Source organism: Sceloporus undulatus, chromosome 2, assembly GCF_019175285.1.
Source record: "Sceloporus undulatus isolate JIND9_A2432 ecotype Alabama chromosome 2, SceUnd_v1.1, whole genome shotgun sequence".
Taxonomy (NCBI): domain Eukaryota; kingdom Metazoa; phylum Chordata; class Lepidosauria; order Squamata; family Phrynosomatidae; genus Sceloporus; species Sceloporus undulatus.
The window spans coordinates 309,521,834-309,541,643 of NC_056523.1; the positions used below are offsets into that span (position 1 = coordinate 309,521,834).

The following is a 19,810-nucleotide window of genomic DNA, read 5'->3' on the forward strand; positions in this document are numbered from 1 at the left end:
AAGGAGAAAGGACAAGAAGAAAGGATTTCCTCTAAAGAAATGAGTCACATGTGACAAGTACATATGTATCAACAGTTTGTTGGTACAAATAAGGTCAACTTTTTGACTAATGAATGGGTAAGTCTAGAAATTTTAGTCAGGACTAAAACTGACCCAAAAAAACTGGATTGACTTATTCACAGGTCAATGTAAGTACTGTACTTTAACTCTTATAAAAAAAGGAACCATCCTCTTAAATAGAGTGGTGAAAGATGTAAAATGTGGGCTAGACAAGGCAACTGTTAAGTGGATTTGTAATTGGTTGACCGGTCGAACCCAAAGGGTGTTCAACAATGGCACCTTTTCATCCTGGAGAGAAGTGACCAGTGGAGTCCCACAGGGCTCTGTCCTGGGCCCAGTATTGTTCAACATCTTTATCAATGACTTGGAGGAAAAAATTGGGGGAATACTTATCAAATTTGCAGATGACACCAAATTAGGAGGAATAGCTAATACTCCAGAGGACAGGATCAAAATACAAAATGACCTGAATAGACTTGAAAGCTGGGCCACAGCTAACAGAATGAACTTCAACAGGGAGAAATGTAAGGTACTGCACTTAGGGCGAAAAAATGAAATGCACAGATATAGGATGGGGGACACCTGGCTTAAGGAGACAACATGTGAAAGGGATCTAGGAGTCCAAGTAGACCACAAGTTGAACATGAGTCAACAGTGCGATGCGGCAGCTAAAAAGGCCAATGCGATTTTAGGCTGCATCAATAAAAGTATAGTGTCTAGATCAAGGGAAGTAATAGTGCCACTATATTCTGCTCTGGTCAGGCCCCACCTGGAATATTGTGTCCAGTTCTGGGCGCCACAATTCAAAAAGGACATTGAGAAACTGGAGCGTGTCCAAAGGAGGGCGACTAAAATGGTGAAAGGTCTGGAAACCATGCCCTATGAGGAACGACTCAGGGAGCTGGGTATGTTTAGCCTGGAGAAAAGAAGGTTAAGAGGTGATAGGATAGCCCTGTTTAAATATTTGAAGGGATGTCATATTGAGGAGGGAGCAAGCTTGTTTTCTGCTGCTCCAGAGAATAGGACCCGGAGCAATGGATGCAAGCTGCAGGAAAAGAGATTCCACTTCAACATTAGGAGGAACTTCCTGACAGTAAGGGCTGTTCGACAGTGGAACACACTTCCTAGGAGTGTAGTGGAGTCTCCCTCCTTGGAGGTCTTCAAACGGGGGCTGGATGGCCATCTGTTGGGGATGCTTTGATCTGGATTTCCTGCATGGCAGGGGGTTGGTCTGGATGGCCTTTGCAGTCTCTTCCAACTCTATGATTCTATGATTCTATGAAAGAAAGGTGAGTATATACAGTATTCAGCTCTCTAAACACCTCCCACAGCTTGATCACTCTCTTCTGGACACATTCCAGCTTGTCAATATCCCTCTTGAACTATGGTGCCCAAAACAGGACACAGCATTCCAGGCCAAAGCAAAAGAGACTGGTACTATTAATCTGAACGCTATATTCCTGCTGATGGAAGTACTGAATAAAGAGACAGCTTTGTCAATTGGGAAGACTCACATACTTTAGCAGACATTAGAATTCATTACATGATTTAATTAATACCCCAAACCAAGCAAATCCAGAATGAAATAGTTTACTACTAGGATGAAATGATGTGGTCCTCCAGATGTTGTTAGACTCCAGCTTCCAGTGTCACTCAGCACTGGCTATCCTGTCTGGGAATGCCAGGAGTTGCAGTCAACATCTGTAGGATTGCACAATTCCCATTTAGCAAGCTGCCTGTTTTTAATGGTCCCTGCTCAACCATCCAATCACATTATAGAATAAATACAAAATTCCTAAAGGAGGTTGAGGCATCTGAATAAAAAAAAACCTCATAATAGTACAGAAAGGAATCACTGAGAAAATGTCTGCTTTGTGAAGTAATAAGAGTTGGTGTTGGAGATGGGGACTTTTGGTGGTGGTACCATAGTTACTAAACTCCTTCTTCGGAATGGATTGCACATTATCTTTCTTGTATTCTCTTTAATGTTAAATCACTTTTAATCCAGTAAATAGTTAAATCTGCTGTACAGTTCAGAGGTTCTGAATACAGTGTACTGTTTTCTTGTTGCTGGTGAAATGTATGTCGCTTTTATTTTGTCTTTGGCGGGATACAGACCGCCCCTTTGAGGCGGCCTGCACCCGCCCCTTTCCCCTCTGGATTGGGGCCTGGGCATCCGCAGCGGCAGCCCCAGAGGCCCCAATCTGCCGCTTCACCAGGCCTTGGGGAAGTGGCAAAACGCTGCTTCCCCGCGGCCTTCATGCCCCAAAGACACCCCAACAGCTGTGGGGAAGGGGAGAAAGGGGCCACTCGGTCCCTTTCTCTTCCGCATTGCTTGCGCGACCGTGTAAAGGCCGCATCAGCGATGTGTGCGGCAAAAAGGAGCTCTGTTTTGGAGCTCCTTCCTGCGATACTGAAAGGGCACCCCAAGCGCCCTGTAGCGTCACTGGGATGTCACACCTGCACTGTGTTTCAGGCCATAGGTTTTTTTTTCACAACTGCATGATAAACTGTACCCGATAAAATTATTTCCTCTACATGCATGTTAAAAGTATACAGTCTCAACCTTGCATTAAATCTACTTACTTTTAAGCAGTGCTGGCACAGTGATGATTTGGGGGTTATTCCTTGTCCTACTCTGGAGTAAGATATTTTTTCTTAATGTTACTCCTACTCCTATAAAAACCTCTTCCTCCTTTACTCCTTACTCCTATTCCTCAGCCGGGGGGGGGGGGGGGGAGCCCCGGTTGTTTTGCAAGGCTGGTGTGTGTGTCTCTCTCTCTCTCTCTCTTTGCCTCCCAGTCCCTTACCCAGTGCAATACAATAAAATTGTTTTTTGGTGTTAACATGTACAATATAATAACAGGAATAAGGAGTAACAAATATATTTTGTTATTCCTTATTCCTACTACTACTCTTGTAAAAACCACTTATTCCTTTTCTCCTTCTTCTCTCCAGCCCTGCTTTTAAGAGAGAGGGCATATACAGAACATAAAATTCTGAAATGGTTCCATGTAATAGATTGGGGCCAAATTCAAGAAGTTCTGCACTAAGGTACTGTACTATACAACCCCATAATCTACTTTCATACTATTCCTCTACATTACCTTTACAGGAGTAATATAGATGTTACTGAATAAATTGAGTCTTCTATCCTCAGAACATATTAAAGATACACATGAGCATGTGTTCTTGATAGCTTACAGTAAAGATATAGCATGTACAGTATATTTTACAAGATAGGATGGGAGCTAGATTAGCTATATGACCATGCAGAAAGATCTGTAACTGACTCAACTTTTATTTACACCTTCAACAAAGGGTAGAAACTGAAGTAAAGTTTCAGATAGCAAGATCTGTAAAGTAATAGGGAGAAATCCAGTTTTACACTATAACTTTTGAAATTAAATTAGAATTAAAGCAAAAGTTTTCAACAACTTTAAATGTATATCTGATCTATAAGATACATGAAAAAACATAAAACCTCACAGTTACACTATGCTTTGGGGTGGGAAGCATGAGCCCCTCCAGATGCTACTGAACTGCAGATCTCAGCTTTTCTCATCAAATCTAAGTATCCAACACAAACTGAACGTTGTTTGCATCCATCTTTTCTAACTAGTACATAAAGACCTGCACCTTTCATTTGCTTATTTTTAGTGAGAAAAATGTGAGCAGTTCCCACAATTTCAAGGGAACTTAAATGAGTGATATTAAGGAAAGCTGAACTAAGGAATGCTGAAAAGCATAACACAGCCCATTAGCTGCAGCCTATGGCTTACCAGTGACCTGTTAGGCAACTTTAGCCAACTTGCTTGAAAAGTCACTTTTATAACTAACATCAAAATACCTACCAATTTGTGCATGTTAAAATAAGCCTATTTCTCTCATATTGTACGGTCTCTAATCCAAGATTTGAGAGTCTCAATCAGAAAAATAATGGAATGGAACCGTGTACAACATATTTCTTGCTGCACCCATATTTGTTTCATGCCACATTCAAAGCATACAACCTAAACAAAAGCAAGCAACATATCCAATTAGCTATATTTTCACACAACAGTGTGTCTTTCTATTTAAAAACACTATTATCCACTTTTTCTAGATTATGTATTTATGTCATTTATTTTTACATTTTATAAACTGTACATTTAGCAGCACATAAAGACATTTACAATATTACCTAATAAGAGTTACACATACTATTCAATCAGCAAAGAAAAAAATAAAATATAAATGTAGATTTTTAAGTACTTGGCCCAAAATGAACATTTTGATGGGGTATCAAAAAGGCGAGACTGATACAATCATAATTTTCTTGGGAAGAGATTCCTAAGCGAGAATGCCACTACAGAGAGAAAGGCAAAAATCTGCATTAGGTAATAGTTTTTACAATTTCTGGATTCAAAGATTACTTTGCTACTCTGGGCCACTCTTAATGAAGTATCAATATCTCACCCACTCATTCTGTCAAGCTCTTCAGCTTGACATAAAATAATAAGATTGGCAAAAAACACGACTATAGATGGCTGCGCATCCCTGTCCACATCCTCAGATTGCAACAAGAGTAATATGTCCCAAACAAGCAGAATAATGCTTCACAATTTAACATAGTGATGAACAGAGTAATACAAAATACACAAATCTGCACAGACACCTAACCATATTATAAAGATTACATATCTAAGAAGCATGACTATGAAACAGCAACATTCCTGGACACTTTGGGAAGAAATACCACTTACAGATCGACAAGCCACAGTCATAGTTTGTTATAAAGGGTTAGATTAAGGTGAACTTTCTGCAAATGGGTAAGGTGGAAGCAACTGAGAATCAGATGATGCCTCTACAGGAGGAAAGAGAGCCTCCCCCCAACCTATTTTAGCCCCCTGTGCAACACTGTTTAAGAAAGTCTCCCACAAATTCAGAACAGCTTATGGGGCATATGGTTCTATACAGTAAAAATGGAGTAAGAAAGACACTGTTTCTGTCATTTTCCTCAAAAGAAAACATGCTGTGAGTGCCTTACCCCAGGAGAGAGATAAATAAATGAGTGGGGTTCTACTCAAGAAACTCTTAGGTGCAAAATACACTGCAAAAATAATCCATCTTGAGACTGCTTTAACTGCCCTGGCTCAGTGCTAGGGAATTCTGAGAACTGTAGTTTTGTGAGGCACTTAGCCTTCTCTGTCAGAGAGCTCTGGTGCCACAATAAACTACAATCCTCAGGATTCCTAGCACTGAGCCAGGGCAGTTAAAACAGTCTCAAAAAGGATTATTTCTTCAGTGTGTTTTGGACCTTAGTTCCAATCCTGCAGCCCTCGTTTTGAGGAAGATAGGTACTGTCCGAGAAGAATTCACATTCTGAAAGGAAAAAATCTCTCCAGTCATTTCAGGGAGAACATCAAACAATAATTCAAAGGTTCCATCATGGTGCACAGCATACAGACATGACTCCGTTAGCAAAGTGAGGAGAGTAAAAGGAAATCCTCAACACAACCTCATGACACTAAACAATGATTTCACAGTATGTCTTAACTAGCCTATTTGTTTATTCCAGCCTCCCTAACACACACACACAAACAAGCTGAGGTCTCTGAGCAGTGTACAACAGATTATTCATATTAGGAAGAGAACAGAAGTTGGGAAACAGTTATACGATGTTGACATACTAGTATGACTCAAAGCCGGAACAGACCAGCATATTAAGCCGCCTTCCGGGCAGCTTGGGAGAGCAGCGTTTACATGTCGATTGCTCCCAAGTCACCCGGAAGCTGCCCAGCTATTTACACAGCAGCAGCTTCATGACACTCCGGCAGGGCAACATTTACACAATGCCGAAGCATCATAAAGCTGGCTTCCAGCCGCAGCTTTTTGCCACTCCTTTTTCAGGTGGCTTCAAGGTAGATTGGGTATCAGTGTGTAGTTGCCATGGCCTCAATCCACCTTCAGAAGGAGCAGCTTCAGTCGCCCCTCCAAGGGGTCTGTTTTGCCCCACAGATATGAATGTTTAAATTAAACCTGTAGATCTAATTAAGGCTCAAATTAAATGTGGGTGATCACCTTTAAATGGTTTTGGATTAGTTTAATAGGAGAAGTATTGGCTTCTGTATAAACCTACCTATGCCCTAAGATCAGCTACAGAGGGACTTCTAACATTCTTTTCAAAGAGATTCCAAAGTCAGGATGCTACCACAGAGAGAAAGAAAATCTGCACTGGGCTTTTTCTACAGTAGACCTAACCATATGATCTGATCCTAAGGTCTATGGTAGTTCCTCCGGGTTTTTAAATGAGCCTTAAAACCCTGTATGTTCCAGGCCATTTTTCAAATGAATGGAAAACGGATTTTTAATGTAAAAACTATTTTTACTGCTGCTGTTCTTTCAGGAAATGTTTTGTGCTACTGTTTTAATTAGTAGTATTCTGTATTTTTAAAATAATTTTATTCTTCTACAATTTTATTATAATAATCTTTAAGAAGTCCCATCTCAAAATGAGATTATTTTTAAAAAGATTGTCAATTTGGTAATTATATTACTCCTGTGTCTAAAACAATGCCTAGCACACTACTGTCTCTTTCTAAAAATAACCAAAAAGCAGTACTTTCACAAGAACAGAAAGTGAAATGAAACAGAAAATGAAATGAATGAACAACAAAAGATGTAAAATATTTCTATGATGCCCTTTTGCCTCCAGCTCAACAGTTCAAGAGCTCACTCAAACACTGTCATGTCATTCACTCTGTTCTGACCTACTATAATATGTTGAAGTCAGCTAGCAGTTCTATTATTGCTCTAGCACCGAACTAGTTAAGGTCTTTGCTAGAAACCAACTATGCCCATTTTTCTAGTCAGAGTTACTCAGAAATGAGTCAATGGGGTGCACTTGCAGATTAATCATTTTGCTATGGAGGAACATCATTTCATAACAGCCCTCCTGTACCAGATCAAACACCAATCAAATAGATAACCAGATGCTCCTAGAAAGTCCACAAGCAAGATAAAAGGGCAATAGCACCCTCCCAGTGTTACTTTGCAGAAATGCCATCCAGAAGCTTACTGCTTGTGATCCTGTACATGGCAGCAAGTCATCACAACTAAGGTACAAAACTCACTGCAGAATTAAATAATAATAAATAAATAATAAAACTTTTATTTTTATCCTGCTTTTTTTTACAAGACAATCAAAGCAGCTCACAACACATTAAAATATCCACATTCAACATTATGTCCCAAATTCCCCCCTTAAAACAGGATTAAACATGATACAATCAGAATTGGAGATTAAAATAGCTATTAATAACACAGTAAAAATATAATGAAGACAGAGCAGTGGGCTAATACATGATGTGAGGGGCAATCATTCTGTGGCCAGACACTTTTATTCAGGAAAGGCCTGCCAAAAGAGATCCACCAAGCTGTCTAAGCTGGTAACTTGACGGATCTTATCCGGTTCCATACTCTGGGAGCAACTGCAGAGAAGGGAGGTAGCAATTAGTCTGGTTTTTAAAGGCTCCAATAAATTCCTCCCAGAGGACCTGAGTGTGCAGAGTAGGCGATCCCTCAAATAGGTTGGACCCAAGCCACGTAGGGCTTTAAAGGTTATAACCAACATCTTGTACTGTGCCCGGAAACTAATAGGCAGCCTGTGAAGAGATTTTAGGACGGGTGTTATTCGGTCACTCCTAGTTTTTCCGGTGACCAGCCTGGCTGCTCTATTTTGCACTAGTTGAAGTTTCCGGACTAGGCATAAGAGTAGCCCTATGTAGAGCACATTACAGAAATCAAGTCATTAAGTTACCAGTGAATGTACAACAGTTTCTAGGTCCTTTACTTCCAGGAAAGGATGCAGCTAGCGTATCAGCCAGAGCTGATAACAGGCGCTCCTCATCGTCACATTCACTTGGTTCGTCATCTGAAGTGACAGATCTAGGAGCACTCCCAGACTGCAAACACAGTCCTTTGTGGAGAGGGTGACCACATCTAGGACTGGAGGTTGCAATCCTATACCTGGTTTGGGAGCCCCTACTGTAAGTACCTCCGTTTTGTCTGGATTCAGCTTGAGTTTGTTTTTCCTTATCCAGCCCATTACCTCAAGACACTGATTGAGGGGAGAAATGCCATCTGTCATTGTAGCTGCTGACTGAGACATGGAGAAATATATTTGGGTGTCATTAGCATACTGATAACACCCTGCCCCATGTCTGCGAATGATTTCTCCCAGCGGCTTCATATAAATGTTGAATAGCATCGGGGTCAGTATGGCGCCTTGAGGGACGCCACATTTAATCTCCATTTTCAAAGAGCAACTGTCCCCGAGCATCACCCTCTGGAATCTACCCGAGAGGAAGGACTGGAACCACTGGAGTGCAGTGCCACCGATTCCTAACTCTCCCAGGTGTTCCAAGAGGATGTTGTGACCTACTGTATCAAAGGCCGCTGAGAGGTCTAGAAGCACCAACAGGGTCATGCTTTTCTGTCAATGCCTAGACCAGTACTTCTCAAATAGTGGGGCGCGACCCCCGGGGGGGTGCGCGAGGCTCCGTAAAAGGGGGTGCGAGGCTCCGTAAAGGGGGGCTCGTTTGACCAATATTATAGACAAATGATACTATTTAGTAGCGGGGGGGCGCGAAATGTTTTCTTCTTCCTAGGGGGGGCATGACAGAAAATAATTGAGAAGCACTGGCCTAGATGAAGATCGTCAGCCAGAGTAACCATGGCCTGTCCTGAAGCCGGTTTGAAATGGGTATAGATAATCGGTTTCATCCAAGATGACTTGGAGTTGAAGGGTGACAGCCCTCTCGATCACCTTGTTCAAAAATGGAAGATGGGATACAGGCCTGGAGTTCTTCATATCCAGGGGGTCCAGGGAAGGTTTTTTCAGGTGTGGTCTAACAAGAAAGAGATTGTTTTAACTGCCCTGGCTCAGTGCTAGGGAATCCTGGGAATTGTAGTTTATTGTGGCACCAGAGCTCTCTGACAGAGGTGGCTAAATGTCTCACAAAACTACAGTTCCCAGAATTCTCTAGCACTGACCCAGGGCAGTTAAAGCAGTCTCAAACAGGAGTATTTCTGCAGTGTGTTTTGGACCTAAGAGTTCAATTACACAAAATACCTTAGGTTCCTTTGTAATAGAGAAGCAAACACGATGAAGCAAGAAAATTGTACCACAGTAACTATGCTTTATCACAGTAGTTCCCAACCTTCCCAATGCTGTGACTCTTTAATACAGTTCCCTATGTTGTGGTTACCCCCAACCATGAAAATATTTTCATTGCTACTTCATAACTGTAATTAAATAGGTGTTTTCCAATGGTCTTAAGTGACCCCCATGAAAGGGTTGTTTGACCCCCAAAGGGGTCCCGACCCACAGGTTGGGAACCACTGCTTTATCAGAATCATGCAAGGTGCACCATTCAAAGTTTTGTATAGAGACAACAGCAGAAGGGGGAAGAGTAGGGTCATCATGAAAAACAGTCCCAGCATCAAGCCCTTCGCTGTCCACTTGATTGGAATATTAATATTAGAATGAAATGCTTCAATGTCAAGGCCCAAAGGGCACTGACTAGCTTCTGGTACCACTGGCAGCAACCCATTGCAAGAACAGATTTAGGAAGATCTGCTTACCTCAACTACCCAAACCTCTGTGACTTAGGTTTCAAATCCACTCCCTTTTAATCCTCATGGTACATTAATTAAATAATGATTTCCCCCTACAATTTTACTATCTGTTGTATTGCAGACCACTATTTTTCTTTTGCATTTCCTTTGGCATATAGCTCTATAAGTACAGTATTTATTTAAATCAATGCCACCATGCAAGGTTCAAATATTATCTCAACCATGAACTTACTATGCCAGGAATGGGCAACATCAGCAGGTAAAGGGTCCAATTTTTGTCCCCCTGTCCCCTGTAAGGATACACAGCCCCCCAAATCAGTCAAAAAAAGCAACCAGAAGTTATTCCAAGTCTGTTTCAAGTGGTGATTTTGAAGGCTTGCTAAACTGCCACTCTTGGTTTACACCAGAATCTTATACCCCCCTCCAGAAATTCAACATCTTCACTCCAGACTGGACCACTGCAATGTGACTTATGTGGGACTGTCTCTGAGGGTGGCCCAGGAACTACTCAGGTAACTGAACTCTCCCTTCCTCACCATTTGTGTGTGAGTGTGAGAATGTGTGTGTGCATCTTCAAGTTGTCTGTTGACCCATGGCAACACCATAAATTCCATAAGGTTTTCTTAGGTAAGGAATACTCAGAAGCCCTGCTGGTACAGCGGTTAAATGCCTGTACTGCAGCCACTCACTCACAAACTACAAGGTTGCAAGTTCAACATCACCCAGGAGCTAGGGTCGACTCAGCCTAGCATCCTTCTGTAGGTCGCTAAAATGAGTATCCAGCTTGTTGGGGGCAAATAGCTTACACTTTGTAAACTGCTTAGGGAGTGCTTAAGTTCACTGATAAGCGGTACAGAAATGTACTTGCTATTGCTATACTTGTACAGTGGGCTATGGGCTTACGCAGGGATCTGTTCCAGACCCCCCCCCCCGCATAAGCCAAATACCACACATGCTCAAGACCCATTAAAGTGAATGGGGTTTGTGCATGCAGCAGCGCAGTGGTGCACGCGACATGGGTGCGCACCCCATTCATCTGAATGGAATGTACCGCCCCTTGCGCTCCACGCAACTTTGCACATATGCTCAAAGCCGCATATAACGCGGGCGCACTGTAGGTAGTTTTCAAAGTTCCTTCTTTGGAAATATACCCCACATCACCTGGTATTACTTGATAGTCTCCCATTCAAGTGTTAATCAGCAATGACTCTGCTTAGCTTCCAAGATCAGATGGAATCTGGTGCCTTTAGAGTATTTAGACCACACCACAGTTTGCCACACTGTGCTGTAGAGGTTTCTCTCCAGGACCTGCTACAGGTGTGAAAAATGTAGACGCTCAAACCCCATATTATTCAATAGGCAGCCATGTCCATGTGTCTTCCTGCACATGCCTTCACTGAATAATATGGGGCACCGTTTCCTGCAGGTAGTCAAATCCGCAGATCACCAGGCTACCAATACTGCAGGCTCACTGTATGTATTCTTCTATAACAAAGGCAACCATCATTTTCTAAAGTTTTGACCTCCCTTCTTTGTTAGTTTGTTTTAATTTGAAGAATTTATTAAAATAGTGCTGGTGTAATTTAAATGTTACTTAACCCTTGTGCACAAATGTTGCACATTTTAGTCCTCCAAAGTTATGTTTTGGCGAAGAATCCACACAAAACTGGACCTACAACGCAGGCATTCTATGACATTATCGCCTTCACAGCTGAAAACAATCTTCCCAAATTTAAACTAATTTTCACATAGAGGTTCTTTTCTACAAACAAAAAACAGCTGGGACCAAAATTGTCTCAATATAGCTGAAGAAATTCTGTGATTTTGGTGCTGTCTTGTCTCAGCTAATAAGATACATTTTCATCCTAAAAATATCCCACGTTTGTTTAGTGAACCCCCATGAAATATAGCGTACTGCATCTGCTATTTCTTTACAGACTCCCATCCAAGTACTAACCAGGGCTGACCCTGCTTAGCTTCCAAGATCAGACGGGATCTGGTGCCTTTAGAGTATTTAGACCCTTAGTGAGGGCTTCCCCAAATCTCCTTTTTCAGTAGCTCAGTTGAAACACGGGCTAGAAAGAGGTTTTCAAAGGTCAAGTGCAAATGGCTCTCTGGATCCATGTCAACACAGTGAGTTTTTACTGTTATTATAGTTAATTATTTAGTATCACATAAATTACTCTCCAAATATAAACATATGTAACACTGATTTGCATGAAATCCTGGAGAGTTGGTTTGCAATAGTGGAAATAATCAATGTCCAGCCTTTGTTGAATGCATCTTAAACTGCATCTCAAACTGAATTAAACTAGAACAAGAAATATGGGTCAGTCCAACCTGCAATCAAACCTAAATTAGTAAAGGTTCAATTCCTGGGTGAAAGATATAAACCAATTCCTACTGCGCTGGGTTTCCACATACTGCTCGCAGCATAAGCACCTCCTCACAAAATCATTTCCAGTGCCTTCACACATTGAACATTTTTGATTAATCCATTTCTCAGCAATACCTTCATTCAATAGCCTCTGCTGCTATTCTAGCAATGCTTTTCCTTGATCCCCGACATTCAGTACAGGTGCTTCAGAGTGCAGAAGGAGCTACATCAATTTGCCATACATAGCTGCATGCCCTGGAAAGGACTTTAGCATTTTCCAGTTAAGTGTCACTGCTCTGCACAATTTCTTGGGAATTTTTGGCTTTTCCAAACATTGCTACCTTACAATGTGTTTTTATCTTGTAAGTACAGTGAATGCAAGACAATTGTGTTACTTTGTTTGACTATGATGGGAAGCGGGAATTATACATTTTAAGACAAACTTATTTATGTCAGCCTTAGCTTTCAATGCATCTCAGTCCATTTCTTCAGTGGCACTGATGGAATATAATGTCCAAGCCACAGGTGCTCGAGTATAGTTATACACAATTGGCCCTTGGTATCCACTGGGGTTTGATTCAAGGACCACCACTGCTACGGATATCAAGATCTGAAGATGACCAAATCCCACTATATACAGTGGCCTAGTAAGATGTCCTTTATATAAAATGGTAAAATCAAGGTTTGATTTTTATTTTATTTCAATATTTTCAAGCTATAGATGATTAAATCCATGGATCAGTGCACTGACTGTATTTGTGTGTGGGTGGAATCCAAGTATGACGGGATCAGAAGGATGTAAATTGTGACACTGGCTGTAAACCTTCAAAGGGTTGTGTAAGATGATAGAGGTCTATCTGCTACTTCAAGACACTGCTGTGTCCGAGGCACTATGTTGCAAAGGTAGCCTTAACCAGTTCTACCATGTCTTCAAGCTATGGTCAGGCATAAACTGAGGAAGCAAGTAGGCCCTTCATCCTAAACATCCCTCTGTTGTCTGGCAATAAAGAAAAGAGGAAAGCACAGCTACATCCAAGAGAAATGCTTTCTCGAGGCAGACAAATTACAATCCGGTACACATTGGTGGATGCAAAAAATGAGGCTTTTGCTTGGTGTATAGTGAACCAGAGGAAGCAAACAGGAGGGGGGGGGGGGCTGAAGTTCCAAACATGTCTCTTTCTACAAATATTCAGCATTCAATTGACAGTAACCCTTAAATCAAGGAGAAAATTTTACACACAGCTTAAAATGAAAGCATACTACATGGTACAATGTCAAGAGTATACAACAGGATTCAGTTAATCCAAGCTTTAGTCCCCAGTGAGGCAAAACACTTTCTGGGTGACTTTGGGACAAACACATCTTGTGCATCTTCAGTTGTTTCCAACTTAACAGTGACCCTAAGGCAAAGCTCTCATAAAGTTTTCTTTGCAAGATTTATTGAGAAGAGGCTTGCTCAGATGTTCACCCAGCGACAACTGCTACTCACTTCAGTAGACCAGGCTAGTCAACAACTCAAATTCTCACATATTCCATGCCCAACAATGTATGACAGTTCTAGGAAATATTTACATTGGATGTACATTTTCCAGTTAGTAGAAGCTACTCTGAAAGAAGACATGAGTGACCAACTGTCCATTTACAATAGAGTAGCATCTGTATCTTCCCTGGCCTGGCTGTTTTGTTAATTTACCAGCTATGATACTCAAAACAGTGAGTGACCCCTAGTTTTGAATTAAGTACAGAACTACACTATGGAAACTAAATACAGGGTGCATACTAACTCCAGAGAAACAACCCATGACCTTTTAATAACAGAGATACCCCACTCCTGGAGCAATATCTTAAAAGACTGATTAGCTAAGCAATCCAGAAATGCTCACTCAGAGGTTCTGGTGTTTCCTCCTTGGTTAATGTGGATAAGTGTATACCCTTACTCTTAATACAAGATACATGAGAGAACTACTGTCATCTGTAATAGACAAACCTAACTAGAATATGCTTTGAACTTTCACTGTAACACAATTCACACTAAATCAGTGATCACTCAGTACTGTTCAGATACCCAATGATCATTCAGAAATCAGGCTGAAGGATGTGCTTTGCAAAAGACATGCAAAAAATAAGAATGAAAATTGTCAGCTGTAGGTGATCAAGCAGGGAAGCTTTTTAACTGTAAAATAGTTCCCTCTTACTTTTCATATGATCATTAGCCTACTAGTGACTTGCATAGGTTAGCAGAGATGCTAGTTTTTAACTCTACTCTGTACTAATACTGTAACTGTTGTAGCCATTTTCTTTTCTATTTTTAAATAATTTTTATTGGGGTTTCAACATTTAAAAACAAATAAAGAAAACTATTTACATCCAATGCTTATAACATTTTCAAAGTTGACTGAATGCATTCTATTTTAAAACTGTAGTACTGCTTAACTAAGACACCCTACAACATTGATAGATTTGAATAGGGAAGTATGAAGAAAAACTATAATAAAAATATTGTTGTTGTTCCAGAACACCATTAATACTTAAACCCAAGCGATATTTATCAGCCAACTAAGCATGAGGCTTCTGTAGCACTGAAGAAACAGTTCAAGTTCTAAGGCACATGAGATTTTCCCCCCATCCCTCTTCACAGCTACCATATCTGAGAGGGGCCCCAGAATGGAAAACACCAATTCTGACTTTAACATACAGAAGTAAGCCACATCGATTTCAACAGAGTGCTTAGGACAACAACATAAAAGTATATGGAAGAATCATTAACTTGCATACTTAACCCAATCTTCTCAAAGCATGATTCAGAATCCACTCTCTTCAAAAACTAAAAAACAGATCACTTCAACTGATTTTCTTCATTGCCCGTGATCTTTGAGACTCATCACGCTTCTCCACTACAATGCATGGCATTACTTGCATTAAACTGTTGATCACTAGTGAAAATTACTCCATCTATTTTTCCCATTCACAGGAAATTCTTTAACCGATACAGCAATAACTAGTTTAGTCATAGTTCGCTAACAGCCAAAACATGAACGGATATACTTTATGTTCTCATTCAGAATTCAAGGTGTATTGTCCTAGGAACCAGATATGAAAAAGAGGCATTGTCCTTGACCCAGATTGACTGCTCACAAGGCAAAGACTCCATACTTAATCCATGCAGTTAGAATACCACTTTACCAAAATAAACATGGTGCAAGAGAATGTAGGCGCATGATGGTAAACACCACCAACTGTAACTCCTGTATTAAAATTAAGGCCTAATTTGGGAAATAGTTTCTTAAATTAAGGCAACAAACTACTGTATACTGAATTGACACCAAAAATTCAGTGCGTCTGAGAATGTTTGAGGCTTACTGCCAAACATTATTATAATGTATTTAAAATATATCCCTGCCTCTGTTCTTTGCACAAACATACTTCCTACTCTCAAATGCTCACAGAATAAGTTTTTTCAGGTAAAATGTAGGGCTCACAGAACTAAAACCCTAACCACAACTGAGTCTTTGAACCATGTTATACCCATCAAGAGAAGTGAATCTCATTTTAGGAGTAACTGGGATTGAGAAATTCAAGAGACATTTGTTTCTGCTTGACAGTACATTCTCCCTTACAGTACTTCCTTTGTAAAAATATGATGTCACATCTAAAGAGCTGAAAAATGGAAAGTGTGCACCATTACATATCCTTAGGAGGCAAGCAGAAAAGGTCTCTCTTTCACTAAGGAATATCAACACAAATATTTAACCAAAGATTTAAGCGTTCCAGATATCTCTTTGACATTTTCCTTCAGCTACTTGATATTTCTAAAGAAACAACTCTGGCACTAATCATCTTACACAAATTAACATTAAAACATACCACAGTGTGGTCAAAACAAATGAAGCAAATCACAGGTATATATTTTAGAAAAGTTTCAGCAGAAAATCTTCCCATTACAGACAATTTTAAAACAAACCATTTTAAAAAGCATGAGGTCTGTAAACACTCAGAAGGGGACAAGACAGAGCCCCTACATAAAATTACTTCCTAGTGAAATCTGGAAGTAAAGTCAAGAACTTGCTAAAGGTTCAGGACACAGGCATAAGCCTCAGTGCGGTTTAAAAAAAACAGGTAACTGAAGGGACAAAAGACTGATCAGACCGAGTGCCACTTTCTGATGATGAAAAATATTCTTATTACTATTCCATACACAGTCTTTTTCCTTTCTGTAAATCAAACCTACATCTGGAATTCCTATCCACTAAAGCTTTTAAAAAAGCAGAGCCAAAAAACCAAAAACCAGTCACCATGTAAATACAAGATCAGAAACAACTCATGCCTCGCTCTGTAATTTATAAAGTTCAGAAATAAAAGCTGCTTTTTTTCCCCCCAAACTGAAAATGGTTCCTCTCTGTGCATATAGGCCTCAGGCCCTGTTGCAAACAGTGTCTAACAGGCCCAGGCAGCACAAAGACAGGAATGGCAGATTAGTGGGAGGGAGGGAGGGAGGGAGGGAGGGAGGCCGGGTTTGGGGCTCAGCAGGATCTTCTGGCTTTTTAAAATTCAAACCGCTGCCTGACCAATACAAATCACAGACACAGGACTGACTACTACACGGATTTGCAGCACTAAAAACACACTTTCAACGTGACAGCTATATTAACTTCGCCCTTTTAAAAACCTATCAAGCTGTAAAAAAAAAAAAGCCACAATTCTACTTTCCAAGCAACAATGTTATTTTGCTGAACAGGACTACTAAACAGAAACTAGTTTTTTAAAACAGTCAGAACAGCTACAGAAACATGAAAGCTGAGAACTGAGAAAGGGTGCTACAACCTAATGACAACTGGAAACCTTTTGGCAAATACAGTAGTTACATAATAAAGAGCTATAAAACACAGCTAAACAAAGTTAGGCGAAAGAAATCTGTACTACTGACTGTGCAATCCTATACATATCTATCCAGAAGTTAATCCCATTGAGCTAAGTGCAGTTTATTTCCAGGTAAGAGCCCCAGGACTGCAGCCAGACAGCGCATCAACTGGTACCTCAGTTTCAGATTTAAAAGATACCATTTGAAACAAAACTAATATAAAACTAGAAACGCTAATATGTTTCCTACCACTCAGCGTTAAAAGACTCATGATGAACTTTTAGGCATCTATTTTAGAGAGCGCACTCAGCCATACCCACAATATGGACACAATAAAATTATCTATAGATCTGAAAGTAATCCTATCCTTACAAGAAATTGTGGAAATTTCAATCTAGTTTTGCACAATTTCGAGCTATTTTAAGCCTACTCCTAATTATTGTTTATTCAGAAGGACGAATCAGAGACTTTGGTGGGACTTACCCCTAGATAACTACGTTTAGGATTGTAGCCTCAATCGCCACAATTTGCCAGGAGATTCCAGATTAACCTTTGGCCTCTAACGTGTCAACTAACTAGGAGGATGCTGCCTCTCCGGCTGGTCATTCCTCCCTACGATTTTGTTCATGTGGCCAGTAAATTCTTACTATGGTCCAAAACACACTGTAGAAATAATCCAGCTTTAACTACCTGGCTCAGTGCTAGAGAATGCTGGGCTTTGTAGTTTACTGTAGCACCAGAGTTCTCTGACAAGTGAAAAAACATCAGTCACCATACAAATACACAACACTACATTTCCCAGGATTCCCTAGTATTGAGCCAGGGCAGTTAAAGCATTCTGAAACTGGATTATTTCTACACTGTATTTTTGGACCTCTGTACCTTTTCATGAGAAAACAGGGACATTTCAACATACAGCACACCATGTTATGTCTTCGGGAGTTGCGACAAATGTTTTTGTGTGTATGTGTGTTCTGTCCATCATTCTAGTTTTATTTACCAACAAAACCCTCACAGGGGTTTTTGTTCACACAACACAACAACAACCTTCCCAACCACCTACGAATGTAATAAGGAATAATAATAATCATAATAATAAAGATGCTGTTGCTGCCAACTATACACACACACACAAAAAACATACTGAGTTTGTGCATGCCAGCCTTGTTGCCAACTATATACACATCTTTTCATGTGAAAACAGCAACATTTTAAAACAGTGACGACACACAGGACACCATGTTTTATGTCTTGGAGTTGGGACAGGTGTTTGTGTGTGTGTGTTCTGTCTATCATTCTGGTTTTATTTACCAACAAAACCCTCACAGGGGTTTGCGTTCACACACCTCGCCACAGCAACAACCTCTGCTAACGTGATAAGGAAAAATAATAATTTTAAAAAGATGCAATTGTTGCCAAATACTGTATACACACACACACACAACAAAATCCTCACAACTTGCCACAGCAACAACCTTTCCAACCATCTACAAATGTAATATGGAATTATAGTAATAATAAAAAGATGCAGTTGCTGTCAACTATACTCAGCACTGCAACAAGCTTCCCAACCATCTACAAATGTAATAATAATAATTGCCAACTATAAACACACACAATAAAACCCTCACAACTCACCACAGCAACAACCTTTCCAACTATCTACAAATGTAAAAATACTAAGAATAAGATGCAGCTGTTGCCAACTACACACACACACAAACACCTTCCCAGGGCTTTTTGTTCTCACAGCTCCCCACAGCAACAACCTTTCCAACCTTCTATAAATGTAGTATGGAAAAAAATAATAATAAAGACATGGAGTTGTTGCCAACTACACACAACACACCTAGTTGGTGCCTGCCAGCCTCCCCCTTCCTTCCTGATTGTACCTGGGACCTTTTCCTTTCCTCCCCTCCGTGAAGTTGTAAATATGGCCCACAGCAGCAGGTCGGGGCTGCCCACGAGAGAGAGAGAGTCCCTGCTCCAAGTGTATTGTTTCCTCCTCCTGCCGTTGCTGCTGGCCACTCTTTGCTCTGGGGCGCTGCTGAGGCCTCTGTCGCCGAGAAGCCACTTCGCCTGCCTCTTAATCCCCGAGCTGGAGTGAGAGCGCTGTCCGCTGGGCCTGCGCCCTCCTCGGGGCCTCCTGGCCTGCTCTCTTCGGCGGCGGCAGCAGCAGCAGCAGCAGGAGGAGGAGGAGGAGGAGAGAAACGTGAAAACAGCCCCCCCCCCCCCCCCCCCCAGGCTGCCACTCAGCCCCCTCTCTCTCTCTCTCTCTCTCTCTCTCCTTTGCCCACACCGGGCAGAAAGGGCTTTAATCCTTGCTTGGGCCTGAGAAGGGAGGCCCAACTCAAGGCTTCCCTTCGACCGAGGAGCAGCAGCAGGAGAAGCCTTAAAAAATAAAAATAAAAGAAACCAAGCTTTTAGATTTATTATTATTTTGCCTGAGCAAAACGAGCCTTGAATCCAACCAGAAGAGAAGCCTAAAAGGGGGACCAAGCTTTTAGATTTATTATTATTATTATTATTATTATTTTACCTGAGCAAAACGAGGCTTCAATCCAACCAAAAGGAACAGAAGCCTAAAAGAGGAAAAGGGGGGGGGGGCAGGATTTGATTAATAATAAATAATGAAATCTTGAATCCAACCAGGAGGAAGAGAAGCCTAAAATAGGAGGGGGACCAAGGTTTTATATTATTATTATTATTATTATTATTATTATTATTATTATTATTATTAAATCTTGATTCTAACCTAAGACAGGAGGGGGGGCACCAGCTTTTATATTTCATAATAAGCTTTACTATATATTATTATTTTACTAAATCTTGAATCCAACCAGGAAGAGAAACCTAAAAGAGAAGGGGGGGGGCAAGCTTTTATATTTTATTAT

The 19,810-nt window shown here is 40.8% G+C and overlaps 1 protein-coding gene across 1 annotated transcript in view; it reads right to left on the reverse strand.

The window, feature by feature from the left end:
• NIPBL (NIPBL cohesin loading factor) overlaps positions 1–19,810 on the reverse strand; it is a 236,193-nt gene that overhangs the window by 215,553 nt on the left and 830 nt on the right. The gene's annotated exons all lie outside the window — the stretch shown is intronic.